This window comes from Balaenoptera acutorostrata, chromosome 13 (genome assembly GCF_949987535.1).
Source record: "Balaenoptera acutorostrata chromosome 13, mBalAcu1.1, whole genome shotgun sequence".
Classification (NCBI taxonomy): Eukaryota; Metazoa; Chordata; class Mammalia; order Artiodactyla; family Balaenopteridae; genus Balaenoptera; species Balaenoptera acutorostrata.
In genome coordinates, this window is record NC_080076.1 from 86,825,536 (window position 1) to 86,839,230 (window position 13,695).

At 45.4% G+C, this 13,695-nt stretch overlaps 1 protein-coding gene and 1 long non-coding RNA gene across 6 annotated transcripts in view; one reads left to right on the forward strand and one right to left on the reverse strand.

Annotated features, from left to right (window-relative positions):
- The window catches only part of SBNO1 (strawberry notch homolog 1), a 59,004-nt gene extending 54,409 nt beyond the window's left edge, over nucleotides 1-4,595 (reverse strand). For all 3 annotated transcript variants that reach the window (XM_057526390.1, XM_057526391.1, XM_057526389.1), the window contains exon 1: nucleotides 4,442-4,595. The gene's annotated coding sequence lies outside the window, so the exon portion shown is untranslated. The remainder of the gene's footprint in view (nucleotides 1-4,441) is intronic.
- Nucleotides 4,596-4,703: 108 nt separating this feature from the next.
- Nucleotides 4,704-11,354, forward strand: LOC114238764 (uncharacterized). 3 transcript variants are annotated; one of them, XR_003624054.2, is made up of 3 exons: nucleotides 4,704-4,824; nucleotides 6,610-6,917; nucleotides 11,117-11,354. It is a non-coding gene; the product is annotated as an uncharacterized LOC114238764 (long non-coding RNA). The 3 variants fall into 3 exon arrangements; XR_009005080.1 differs by having other exon boundaries at nucleotides 4,709-4,886; XR_009005081.1 differs by lacking the exon at nucleotides 4,704-4,824 and adding an exon at nucleotides 4,940-5,083.
- The last annotated feature ends 2,341 nt before the right edge of the window (nucleotides 11,355-13,695 follow it).

Genomic DNA, 13,695 nt, shown 5'->3' on the forward strand with positions numbered 1-13,695 from the left:
ACAAAAAGGTTCCATTTTTATCATAAATACATTTGAAAATATCACCTATTCAAAATAGTACACCCATGAAAGCGTCTATGATAAATAAGGACTAATGACACAGTAGTAGAGAGAAACTAAGAGACATCCTTGGCAGGAAGAGAATCCTGAGAAACCACAGCCAATCAGAAGAATGAAAGGATACAGTTCCCACTGAGAATACCAACACTGAAACCTATCAACAAGGACAAGGTTCCTCTTGTTGAGACCGAAGCAGATCTTTATAGCTCTGGGCAGATACAAGAGATGTATCTGCAGCAGCAGCAGCAGTACACTACAGAGGCTGAGGAGACTATGAAGTCAAGGGGAAAACCTGGTTTCAAATACTGGCTACATCATCTGCTAAGCAGTGTAACACAGTTAAGTAATGACTTGTGACTCAGTTTCCTCACCTTCAAATGGGAATAAAAATAGAACCTACTTTACAGGATTGCTGTGTTGAGTAAATATTACACTACGTGGAATAAATAGTAGCTACTATTAACCATCATGTTGATAAACATTACTATAATGTTCAAAAAATGTTTTCCTTCAAATTGCTGATACAACACTTTATATCTAGAAAACAAACTTTACCTGTTGGCAATTTATTCACTAATTAACTTCCACATTAGTTCTATAAAATACTAGCACCCTTTTTACTCGTGTCATACATCCAATATGTCTAATCAATTAGCGTATCTAGAGGAAACTGGTAGACATCTTTAAATGTGCACATATAATATCATTTTAGAAATATCTTTGCCGGACATCCCTGGTGGTGCAGTGGTTAAGAATCCCCCTGCCAATGTAGGGGACACGCGTTCGAGCCCTGGTCCGGGAAGACCCCACATGCCGTGGAGCAAGTAAGCCTGTGCACCACAACTACTGAACCTGCGTGCCACAACTACTGAAGCCCGCACACCCTAGAGCTCCACAACAAGAGAAGCCACCGCAATGAGAACCCCGTGCACCAAAACCAAGAGTAACCTCCACTCGCCACAACTAGAGAAAGCCCGCGTGCAGCAACAAAGAGCCAACGCAGCCAAAAATAAAATAAATTTAAATTTATTTTAAAAAAAAAGAAATATCTTTGCCTGAAAAGGATTTTTCTCATTACTTAATAGTGCTAAACATGTCTAATTTTTGACCCAACTTTGTTTTTATGTAGCCTGGATGTCGATGACTGGCACTCGGCTTAAAAATTTGAAGGATAATGATCCACTTAGAATTTAGCTGGTTAAGTCCATCAACAAGTATTCATTAAGTGTCTACTGAGTGCTGGTTCCTTAAGGGTATCAGGAGGAAGGGAAGGTAGGTATAAAGAAGTTTGCTAAAAAGGATTTTCTTTACCTAAAAGGATATAATCTGTATTTTTTAACACCTACTTCCCCAAGCAGCGATTGCTCAGTAAAGTGCCCCTCCCTTCACTCTCATTGCAAAACCTATAGGAAGAATGGAATCAAAAAGGAATGTGCAGATTATATACAAGTTTCAAAACTGCTTTGAAAAAGAAGCCCAAGAAAGATTTGGGTGGGGGGGACTACTTTCTCGATCACAACATCAAAATCAGATGGCTAGTCTTCTCAACATTCACTATATGGCTGGAATTCTTTAACTCTCAAAATAATCCATGAGTAAAAACTACCCGTTATTCCCTTGTCAGAGATGAGAAACAGGCTTAGAGAGATGAACTGTAACAAGGTAACAACAAAGCAAGCTTGGAGCAGAATTACAAACCTAGGAGGGCGGATACCACGTGCCCCACGCCCTGCGGCCCCCCTCTCTCAAGATTCTGTGCTGTTAACTCCATACCAGTATTCTTCAAACTGCTGGTCACAACAATGTTGTCAAATAATTTAAGTATGTCATGACCAGTATTTTTAAGTATTTCAAATATAGAATATTCAAATATTTTAAATACAGACAGAATTAATGCAGCACACGCAGAGAGGATAAACATTATTTCACGAAACTGAGTTCTATGCGTGCATTATGTACTAGGTCACAACATAAAACACATTTCTTACTGTGGAATGCAGTAAAAAAGGTTTGAAAATCACTGCTCTGTGCTATATACTGTCTCCCAAGAGGTAAATAAGCAAGTTAATTTGACAGGTTTTATACCATATTTTTTTTCATAGAAGAGAGTTCCTGCTCTTCGAGAGCCTATTCTTTCCATCTACAGAAAATTTCAGTGGTATCACAAGGTTGTCCTTATTACTTAGTAAAGCTCAACCACATCAAAGTGGATCCGTCAATTAGCATAAAAAAAAAGACAACTGCAAAAACTTAAGGATTACATCATCCTGGTTATTAATTGTCTATTTAATGGAAAACAATTCCTCTCGGAAAGTATCTTTACACCAATTTTTGGCAGGCAAAGCACAAGAACCCACAGAGCCTCACGAAAAGTCAGGTATCTTGCTAAGAGCAGATCTCAGACCTGTGTGCTGTCTTCCTTCACAAGCAAGGCGGCAAGTCTCAAATCAAAGCTCAATTTAGAGACTAAGAAATGCCAAAATGTTATCTGTACCTAAAGTCTTTGAGGCGAAAAAAGACTTTAAAAAAGCATGAAAAGAATCTCCATACTGCACGTTTTTAAATAGTAATCTCAGCAAAACCCTTGAAACATGTAAAACTGACACATAAGAGCATTCAATGGATGGATGAATGAATGGATGGATGAATGGATGATGAATTTACGATCTGTAAGCCACTCACTAAGCCTCCCTTTTTAACATTTACCCAGCAACTAAAATAAAATTTATTTTAAATTCTGGAGGATTGTATGCAACAAAATTAGACTGGGAATAAAGTTAGATTGGGAGATAAAAAGCAGAATCCAGAGGAAAAGAGTAAAGATGTCTTCTCCGGTAAGATAAACTTTGGAAGCAACTTCTTTAAACATGAAAATAAAATGTTCCCTTGATTGCAAAACTAATGTCCCACTCAAGGCAGCAGCAGCAAATTCTACATTTTATCCTAGAAATTCTGTACACACTATCTTTTATGCAGTGATGAAGGCTTTCCCCACTGCTTATGACAAGCAGTTCTGATTGCGGTAAACAACTGGGAAAAAATGGAATCCCTCCGCACTGTTATCTGGTTTAACTGTCTGCAACTATTCTGAGGAACCGCGCTAGAGCAACTAGGGTTTGACAGCTTTCTGGACCCTCCTGGCCGACACTTTAGAAACCCTATTCCGTCTCTAATTCTGGCTGCCTAGAGAATATGAAACATTTAACTCAACATAAACTGCTAATAATCAACTTTCAAAGGTCAAAGGGGACCCAGTTTTTAACCTTCTCTCATCAACACGTGTTTAGTACAAACTTCCGGGTGTGGTTACAACTGGCTAGGCAATTCAATGGCTAAAAACGTTGCTTTATTTGACTCTCATTTTCTCGCCCGTTCTTTTCCCACGTTTCTCAACCAGCGACTCCCCAAAACAAAAGCCTCCCACAGTAAACGGAGCACGCACATAAAAAGAGCTTCTCTGTACGAGGATCAAGTTAGTGGTCCGCAAACATTAACCAAACAGAAACACAAAGCCGGGGTGGAAAGGGGAGGAGCTGGATGCCAGGGTCAGGAAAGAAACAATCACAAGGGTTCAGGCACTTCCAAATCTCCTCAGCGGTTAAACCGACCCCAAACCACTTCTGGGAAACCACCAGCATACACTGGTTTGGGGAACTTTAGATGCTCGTTACGCCAAACACTCTCAAAGTAAGCCAATTTCCAACCGCCTTTCCCCTCCACATAGATGCTTACTTAGGATCCAGGAGGCGAGCGAGCGAGCTCGAGGCAAAATTAACCTAATCACCGGGTGAGGCGTGAAGGTGGCCCCACGTGCCCCACGTACCGTCCCCATCACCCCGACACCGAGGTAATCAGCAAACTGCAGGGGCGGGGGTCCAGATCTGGGGCGACCCTGTCGCCTCCCGCACTCGCCCTGAACCGGAACAATCGTCCGGGAGGAGGACTTCTGAAGGATTACGGAGCTCACTTTCCTGAGGGGCCGGGACCTCGCAGCCCCCGGGTCGAGCCGCGGAAGCAAGGGGGGGACGGCCCAGTCGGAATCGGAGCCGGCGTCCGCAGACGCTGCCTCCTCGGCCAAACGGGGTGCCTCCGGCCCGGGACAGCGGGGCCCCCGGGGCCCGAGAGCCCCACGCGCGGCGACCGCAGGGCCCGGCGCTGACGGGCGGAGGAAGCGAGCGCGGCGGGGCCGCCGCCGGGATCGTGCCCCCGAGGGCCCCCAGGGCGCGCAGCTGAGGGGGCTGCGAGGGGCGAGAGAGGCCCCAAGCCGGGGTGAGGTGGCGGCCCCCCCAGCCCGGCCCCGCACGGCCCCCCGAGGAGGGTGGGAGTGGGAGGCTGTCCGGGAGGAGTGTAGAGGTAGGAAAGGGCTAAGGAGAGGACTTACTTTCCCCGCGGGATCCGACGCCGGAACAGCTTCTCCGGGTGGCGAGAGCTTGAAGAACCAGAGGCGACTGAAGCGGAGGCGGCGGCGGTGGCGGCGGCAGCAGCGGCGTCCGGCTCTGCCTACCTCCCCGCCGCCATCTTGACGCCCCTCCCCCCCAGCCCCCCAGCCCCGCCCCGCCGGGAGGGGGTGGGGCGACGGATGAGGCGCCGCGCGCACGCAGCGCGCGCCGCACGCCCCACGTGATTTCCTCCCTCCCCCACCCCACTCCCCAGCGCCCCTCTCCGCCCCGCCTCCCTCCTAGGTGGAGGAAGATGATTCCCCCCCATCTTGACCGCCCCCTGCCTTCGCCGCCAAGCACGGACTCCGTCGCTCCTGCCGACCCGGTATCAGTGGTTGGATCCAAGGGAATTCCGGAACCCAAACCGTCCATTACCGCGGCTCCGGGGTGGGCGAGGGGTGAGGGGGCCGGGTTTCCGAGGAAGGGGGAGGGGGGAAGACGAAGGCCGCCTAGGAGAGTCACGTGTCTACTGCTTCCGCCGGCGCTCGAAAGACCTCGCGAGAGTTCCGTTCCTCCTCCCTTTCTCCCTCGCGGGCTGTCGGGAAGAAGGTCCGTGATCTGGGTTGCCACCAAGAGGTCAACCGGTGGGTCGGGCGCATGCGTCCCACACCTGCTTTCAAAGTCAGGCTAGGAGGGGCCCGAAGCTGTTTTCAAAACCTTTTCGGTGTGTGGCTTTGGGCCAGGAAGTTACCTAGTGGCGTCTCTGTCACTTTGAAAGCTCGTTACCTTAGTTAAATCTAGAAAAAAATATTCGCATACTCATTGCTTGTTAGGCTTGCTCAAAGCACTTTATTCAATGTGAAACCGCAAGTAACTCGGAGCCCCTCGGCTGGTCCACTGCCATATTCAGATCCTAAGGAGTGAGAGCGCAGTCAGCCCCACTTCTTTTTTCTTCACACACACCCGGTAACCTGAACAAACTATTGCTCTCAATTAATGATTGCTGCAGATCTGTCGCTACTACCTCTCACTTCCTTATTTTCATATTCTCCATTATGATCATTATTATTGCTACTACTACTAAGTGACCTGACAAAGAATAAACAAATTAACTTCTTGGTAACCCTTTTGTAAAGTCATTCTGAGAATGCTCTTTGAATCCCTTGCTTAGGTAATGGGCACGCCTGGGTGATTCTTGCCCCCTACCGGCCGCGCTTCGCACTCGTCTTGAGCTCAAAGCAAACCTATGGTTTGGTTAACTTGGAGGTTAAGGTGTGAGCTCTTCAAGAGACAGTGTGGGGCTGGGGGAGAGGGAAAAAAATGTAGTCATGGCAAGAATAATTATGACTCTTCCAACATTGTGTTTATATACATGAATATGTATTATATATGTATACATGTAAACAGACATCTTAAATTGCAGATTTGCTAATCACTGTACCTCCATTATTTCGTTTAATCCGTACACACACAAACCTATAAAGGTAAAAAAAATAAAAATAGTTCCATAAGAACAAGGCCTTGGGGACTTCCCTGGCGATCCAGCGGTTAAGACTCTGCGCTTCCACTGCAGGGGCACAGGTTCAATTCCTGGTTGGGGAACTAAGACCCCGCATGCTGCTTGGCATGGCCAAAAAAAAAAGAACCATGGGAGACCAAGGCTTTCATCTGTCTTGTTCACTACTTTCCCCTAGCCTAGTTTATGGTCTAGTGTAGATGACAGCAAACAAGCAATTGTCACATTATAAAAAGAGAAAGAATACAGCAAAAAAACTAAGACATTGTATTGATAGTTAATGCATCAGTGTCTTTGGAGCTTGGTTGGAGCAATTCAGTTTCCAAGTGGCCCCCAAACTCTAGTTGTACACCGGAACTAGATGAGTCCTAGATTCTGAAGACAGAGGTCTAACCTAGGAACTCCCACCTTTTGAGGTACTTTCTGAGCATCTAAGCCAGATCCTTGCCACCATCTCTGCATAATCTCTTTACCTTGAACCAAAGTAAAAGATGGTGTTTCAGGGGATATTTATAATATAACTGCACATATGCACACAAATGTTATGCACAAGGTCATTCATTGCAGCAGCATTTGTAGAAGGAAAAGATGGGAAACAACTTTAATGTCTTTGAAGAAAAGACTAATTAACTAAACTATGGTACTTTCCTGCAGTGAAACAGTTGTTCAAAAGAATGAAGCACCTCTGGGACTTCCCCAGTGGCACAGTGGGTAAGAATCCTCCTGCCAATGCAGGGGACATGGGTTTGATCCCTGGTCCAGGAAGATCCTACATGCCATGGAGCAACTAAGCCCGTGTGCCACAGCTACTGAAGTCCGTGTGCCTATAGCCCGTGCTCCACAACAAGAGAAGCCACCACAAGGAGAAGCCCGCACACCGCAACAAAGAGTAGCTAGCTCCCGGTCGCCACAACTAGAGAAAGGCTGCACGCAGCAACGAAGACCCAACACAGCCAAAATAAGTAAGTAAAATTTTAAAAAAAATAGAATGAAGCACTTCTGTCTATGAGAATATATATTTTGCTTGCATGTTCGCGTGGAGCATTTCAGAATGACAACACAAGTAGCAGTTGTATCAGGGGATGGGAACTGAGAGACTGAGGGTCAGAGGCAGGAGGAAGACTTACTAGCTGCGTCCAGAACAGAGATACTACTGGAAGCAGATAATTCAGAAAAATCCATATTCGGGCATGGTATTGACTCCCCCCCCATTCGGGGGGGGGCTATTTATATTTACACTATACTTCTCATTTCATTCAACTAATATTTGAGCCAGATACCATGTTAGAGGTATTGTGTTAGGGACACAAGTTTAAGAAAAACAAGGGGGATGTGAGGGATGGTGCCTGCCCTTGAGATAAATGCCCTTACAGTCTAGTGGGCATTAATCCCAAAATTACACAAAATGTAAACTTGTAGCTGTGACAATGCTACATAAAAGCTAACAGAGCCTATTACAGAGTAATTTGACCTCATCAGGGAAGTCAAAAAAGTCTTCCTTGAGAGAGCGATAACCCAGATGAGATTTGAAAAGTAGGTGTTAACTAGGCAAAGTGAAGGGAGAACTGCACTTGAGAAAGAGGAAACAGCACATGCAAATGTTCTGAAACAGGAGGGAAGCAAAGAGAAGGGACAGTAACGAAGCAAGTGCACCAGGGACTTCCCTGGGTGGCCCAGTGGTTAAGACTCCGCAGTTCCACTGTAGGAGGCACGGGTTGGATCCCTGGTCGGGGAACTGAGATCCTGCACGATGGGGCCAGAAAACGAAAAAAAAAAAAACACACACAAAGCAAGTGCACCAGTTGTTAAGATAATGTTTCTCAGCTCCAAACCCAAGCATCTATGCTCTGCTTTGTGATGCACTGCAGAACTACGTTTCTGCTTTGCCAGCTGTTTCAGAGCCACTAGGCTGGAGCAGGAAAAAGTTTCCTGTGAATGTCATCCCAGCAACACCTCTTCACCCTGGCACGTGCATTTCCCTCCAAAGTGATACCACAGCAGCTATATCAGTTTGCAGTTTTTCCCACACTTACAGAGCTGGCCTCTTCACACCAAACTCTCCTCTCAGACACGAGGACCAGTGAGAGCATCCGCGGGGTCACCCTTCAAGCTCAGAGACACTAACATCAGTTGAGCAGAACCCCCTCCTTGGAGTTTCAGCAACATGGGGCCCCTCTTCTACATTTCTAAGTTTTTTTTTTCTAAATATTTACTTAGCTGCCTTGGGTCTTAGTTGCGGCATGCAGGATCTAGTTCCCTGACCAGGGATCAAACCCGGCCACCTGCATTGGGAGTGTGGAGTCTTAACCACTGGACCACCAGGGAAATCCCCATTTATAAGTTTAAATTACACCAACCCCTTCCCTTTGTCCCCTTAGCCTGAGTGGTGAGAATTGCTTTCCACAGTTGCAACGTCTGTGATGCCTTCAAGTTCTCTCTTTACCCTTTCAGTTACCTAGTTCACCAGTTTATACCTAGTTAACAATTTTTTTTTTTTTTTTTTTTGCCACACTGCGTGGCTTGTGGGATCCTAGTTCCCCGACCAGGATTGAACCCAGGCCCTCGGCAGTGAAAGCAGGGAGTACTTAACCACTGGAATGCCAGGGAATGCCCAACAATTTCTTATCTTAAATTTTCCTCATTAAATAACTGGTGTAGTGTCTGCCTTCTGTCTGCACCTTGATTGATATAGCAAGTAAAAAGGAGTTACTAGTAGGATTGCAAAAAGTAGATAAAGCTCATTCTCAAAGAGCCTTTTATAACTGAGTTTGGACTTTATTCTGTAAGCTACAAAGAACTCAGAAGCCTGTTATGCAGAGAACTGCCATGGTTCGATATGCATTCTAGAAGAATCACTTTGGAAGCAGTGCAGCAGTTGGATCTAAGAACTGGGCTGCAGGTACAAAGACCAGACAGGTCGAGAGGAGAGAAGAACAGAATCTGAACTGGAGCAAAATTGTTGAGCAATAGAAGAAGGCCAAGTGCCATTAGCTGAAACGCTGACCTCAGGAAGACAAACAGGTCTAAAGAGGAAGATAATGAGTTCGGCTTTAGATAGGAGGAATGCTTTGCTTACCTATTGTTAGGTAAAAAATGACCCCCAAATGTAACGACTTAACACAACAACTGCAATGTTATTCTCATGATTCTGCAAGTTGGGCTGGGCTCAGCTGGACAGTTCTTCCAGTTTTGCTAACAGTCACTTGTGTGACTGTATTCAGCTGGTGGATTGGCTGTGGGCTGGGCTCAGCTGGGATGCTGGGACAGCTGTATTTCTCTCTCTCAAAGTGGTCTCTCCAGCAGCCTCTCCGTGGTTCTTGTAGTGTGGCTCAGGACTCCCAAGAACATGAAAGCAGAAGCTTCTAGCCTTTCTTAAATTTTAGGCTTTCAAATGACACAGTGATGTTTCCACCATATTCTGTTGGTTAACAAGGCCAAATAGGACTCAAGGAAAGTCACACAAGGGTATGAATAGTGGGAGATGCTGTTCACTGGAGGCTACCTAAGTCTATCATAAGGAATTTTGAGAGGCCTGTGGGAATCCAAGTGGAGATGTCTAGCAAGCAGTTGAGTCTACAGCTTGAGGATCCAGATGGGGATTAAAACATGAGAGAGGATAAAACTGTACTCAGAGAATGCAGAGAGAAGAGCAGGGGCCCAAGGGCAGAACCCTGAGGTCCTATATCTAAAAAGTGAATATGCAATGAGACTTAGAAAGATCAATCAGAGAGGTCAAAGCAGAACCAAGGCAGTAGAGTTTTAAGGAATGAGTGATCAAGCAATATCTAATGCAGCAGAGAGCACCAGAATGTGGGCTGAAGCGTGTACTGGATTTTAGAAGGTGGTAGACATAATCGCAGGTAGCGGTATTGTTGTTGTTGTTGTTGAAGACTTTAATTTTTAGAGAAGTTTTAGATTCCCAGCCAAACTGAGGAGAAGGAACAGAGATTTCCCATCTACCCCCTGACCCCACATTTGCATAGCCTCCCCCACTATCTACGGCCCCTGCCAGATGACACATTTGTTACAATTGATGAACCTACATGGACACATCATTATCACCCAGAGTCCATGGTTTACTTCTTCTTGGTGGTGTACACTGTATGAGTTTGGACACGTATAATTACATGTGTCCGTCATTACAGTATCATTCAGAGTATTTTCACTGCCCTAAAAATCCTCTGTGCTCTGTAACAGCAGTTGTTTTGACTGCTCAGAATCCATCTCTCTTTTTTTTATTTTTTTGGCTGCACCACACAACAAGTGGGATCCCCAACCAGGGATCAAACCCGCACCCCCTGCATTGGAAGGCAGATTCTTAACCACTGGACCGCCAGGGAAGTCCCATCTTGTGTATTTCTTGCCCCAGGCTTAACCACTGGACCACCAGAGAAGTCCCATCTTGTGTATTTCTTGCCCCAGGCTTAACCACTGGACTGCCAGGGAAGTCCCTAGAATCCACCTCTCTTTCTTCAGATAACAGCACCTTAAATTTATCATGCCCTCTCAAAGTCCATGTGGTATGGAAAGGGCTAACATTCTCCCACATACATCACTCCAGGGTAGAGCATGTAATATGGGTCTGGCCAATTGGAATACTGGATCCACTGTCAAGGCCACTTTGATTGGTTTAGTGCCAGCCAGTGAGTTTCAATTCTAGAACTTTGTACTGAAAATAATAGGAAAAAGACACTCCCTTGCCAAACTAACATTGGGAAGTGGGGGCAGAGGCCATGATGTGGAGCTGGAGACCAGTCTGTGAAGCCAACCTAGAAATCAGTGGGGCAAAGAGCAGGATGGGGAGAGAGAGGGAGAGACTAAACCCTGATGACCTTCTAATGACATCCTTTGAGTCCCTGGATCATCCTGTCATGCCTGAAGCTACTCAAACCCTGAGCTTTTCTGTTATGAGAGACAATAAACTCCCTTTTTTTTTTTTTGGCTGCACTGCACAGCATGTGGGATCTCAGTTCCCCGACCAGGGATCGAACCCGTGTCCCCTGCAGTGGAAGTGTGGAGTCTTAACAACTGGACTGCCAGGGAACTCCTCCCTTATTTTCTTAAACTAGGTTGAGCTTTGTTTCTCTCATTTGCAATCCAAAACAATCTTGACCAGGCGTCCCTGGTGGCGCAGTGGTTCAGAATCTGCCTGTCATTGCAGGGGACACGGGTTAGAGCCCTGATCTGGGAAGATCCCACATGCCGTGGAGCAACTAAGCCCATACGCCACAACTACTGAGCCTGCGTGCCTGGAGCCCATGATCTGCAACAAGAGAAGCCACCGCAAGGAGAAGCCCGCACACTGCAACGAAGAGTAGCCCTCGCTTGCTGCAACTAGAGAAAGCCCGCGCGCAGCAACGAGGACCCAACAAAGCCAAATAAATAAATAAATAAATTTATTTATTTTTTTAAAAATAAAAATAAATAAATAAATGAAATAAATAATTTTTTAAAAATTAAAAGGAAAAAACAATCTTGACCAATACAGATACTAATTAAAATGCAATTTTGAAAGGTTCATGTATATATTTAAACTAATTTTTAAAGTGTTTTTTTAACTTCTCTATTTTATTTTATTTATATATTCTTGGCCATGCAATGTGCCAAGCAGGATCTTTAGTTCCCTGACCAGGGATTGAATCCATGTTCCCCTGCAGTGCAGGCGCGGACTTAACCACTGGATGGCCAGGGAAGTCCCTAAAGGTTTTGTTTTGTTTTGTTTTTAAGATTTTTTCTTTGATGTAAACCATTTTTAAAGTCTTTATTGAATTTGTTACAATATTGCTTCTGTTTTATGTTTTGTTTTTTTGGCTCCGAGGCATGTGGGATCCTAGCTCCCCAACCAGGAGTCAAATCCGCATCCCCACACACACTGGAAGGCGAAGTCCTAACCACTGGACTGCCAGGGAATTCCCCTCTCTCATTTAATTCTAACAATAAACCTATGAGGTAGAAAGAGTATTGTTTTACCCTCACTTGCTTGCATTCCAAGTATATTACATATATTGTATATATGCATATTGCACATATTAACATACGTGTATGTATACATATGGGGGAAGTTTATTTATGTATCTGTGTATATCTATCCATACATACATACATATTTATATATATATACACACACGTACATATAATAGGAAAAGGTATGTATATTATTTATACTCACAGATGAATGGAAGGAATTAGTAGATCACAGTGGTCACCAGCTGTGGAATACATGTCCCATTCAGTAGAACCTTTTAAGAACTGATGCTGGGACTTCCCTGGTGGTCCAGTGGTAAAGAATCCACCTTACAATGCAGGGGGCACGGGTTCGATCCCTGGTCAGGGAACTAAGATCCCCCATGCCGCGGGGCAACTAAGCCCGCGCGCCGCAACTTCTGATCTTGCATGCCTCAGTGAGAGAGCCCGTGTGCCACAAACTACAGCGCCCACGCGCCACAACTAGAGAGAAGCCCGCGTGCCGCAACGAAGATCCGGAGTGCCACACTAAGACCAGACGCAGCCAAAAATAAAAATAAAATAAGTAAATAATAAATTAAAAAAAAACCTTCCATTAAAAAAAAAGAACTGATGCTAATAAAAAAGTATTAAACAATAGCAAAAGCCTGGAGCAAATATTAATGCAAAGATAACCCTAGAGTAAGGAAAGTCATCTCAGCACTGGTGTGATTTCACCCACGTCATCTTAGGAGGATGGAGATCGGTAAGCAGGCAGTCCTGAAGCATGTCACATTTTTCCAAGATCCTGAGTCTCAATGCAGATTACTAGATTACTGTAACTGTAGCTATTTGCAATCCTTCTGTTTGCATAACTGTTTGCAAAATTGCTGTTCAGATTGACCAATCTATCCATCTACCCTTGCCTTAAAACCATGTAGTGGCTTCTTATCAGATTTGGGATAAAAGTCTCAGTCCTTACTAATGGCTTTTGTGTCCATCAGAGTCCGGTCAGGAAAACAGAATTTAAAATAGGAAATTCATTAAACAGGTGGTGGAGGACCAAACAAGCAGAAAGGGAACACTGAAGTCATTTAATAATAACTGCAGGAAGCAGCTCCCATTTCTAGGGCTGGAGAACAAAGAGACCCGTTGGGGTTAGCAGAGAAGAAGAATCAGAAGAGGATTCCTGGAGGGCTGGTTCTTATGCCTCTGAGAAAGGGGCACCATGACGTTGGCACTGGCCCTTCAAGAGCTTACGGGAGGGGCCCTGCAAAGCTGGGGCTCAGAACTCTGAAGAGGGGCTGCTGCTGGTACTTCTGAGGTAGCACGCTGAGGCTATTTCTGGAAAGAGCCTGGAGAATGAACCAAATGGCCTGTCAGAAGCAAAATGTCATTACTTACCCTGACAGGAATAGCAAGCAAACGGGCAGGAGTGAGTCCCTCCCCCTGCCTTCCAGTCTCCCTGTATCCTCACCTATTGACAGAACCTAACACTAGCTGACAAAGGTGCACTACAATTTGCAGCCCAAATATTGCAGAGCAGGGTGGAGAAGAGTGAATTTGGAGCTGAGAGGCCAGCACAGCCTTCAAGGGCCTATGTGATCTAGCCCCTGCCTTCCTTCCCAGCCTGATCCCCTCCATTCTCATCATACACTCAGTTCCGATCACATTGGGTTTCTTTTTCTTTCCCCAGACAACAAAGCTTATTCCCACTTCTGGGGCATTTGCACTCACTATTCCCTCTACCTACAAGTACCTTCTCCCTTGGGACTCACTTATTTTAGGGTATAACTT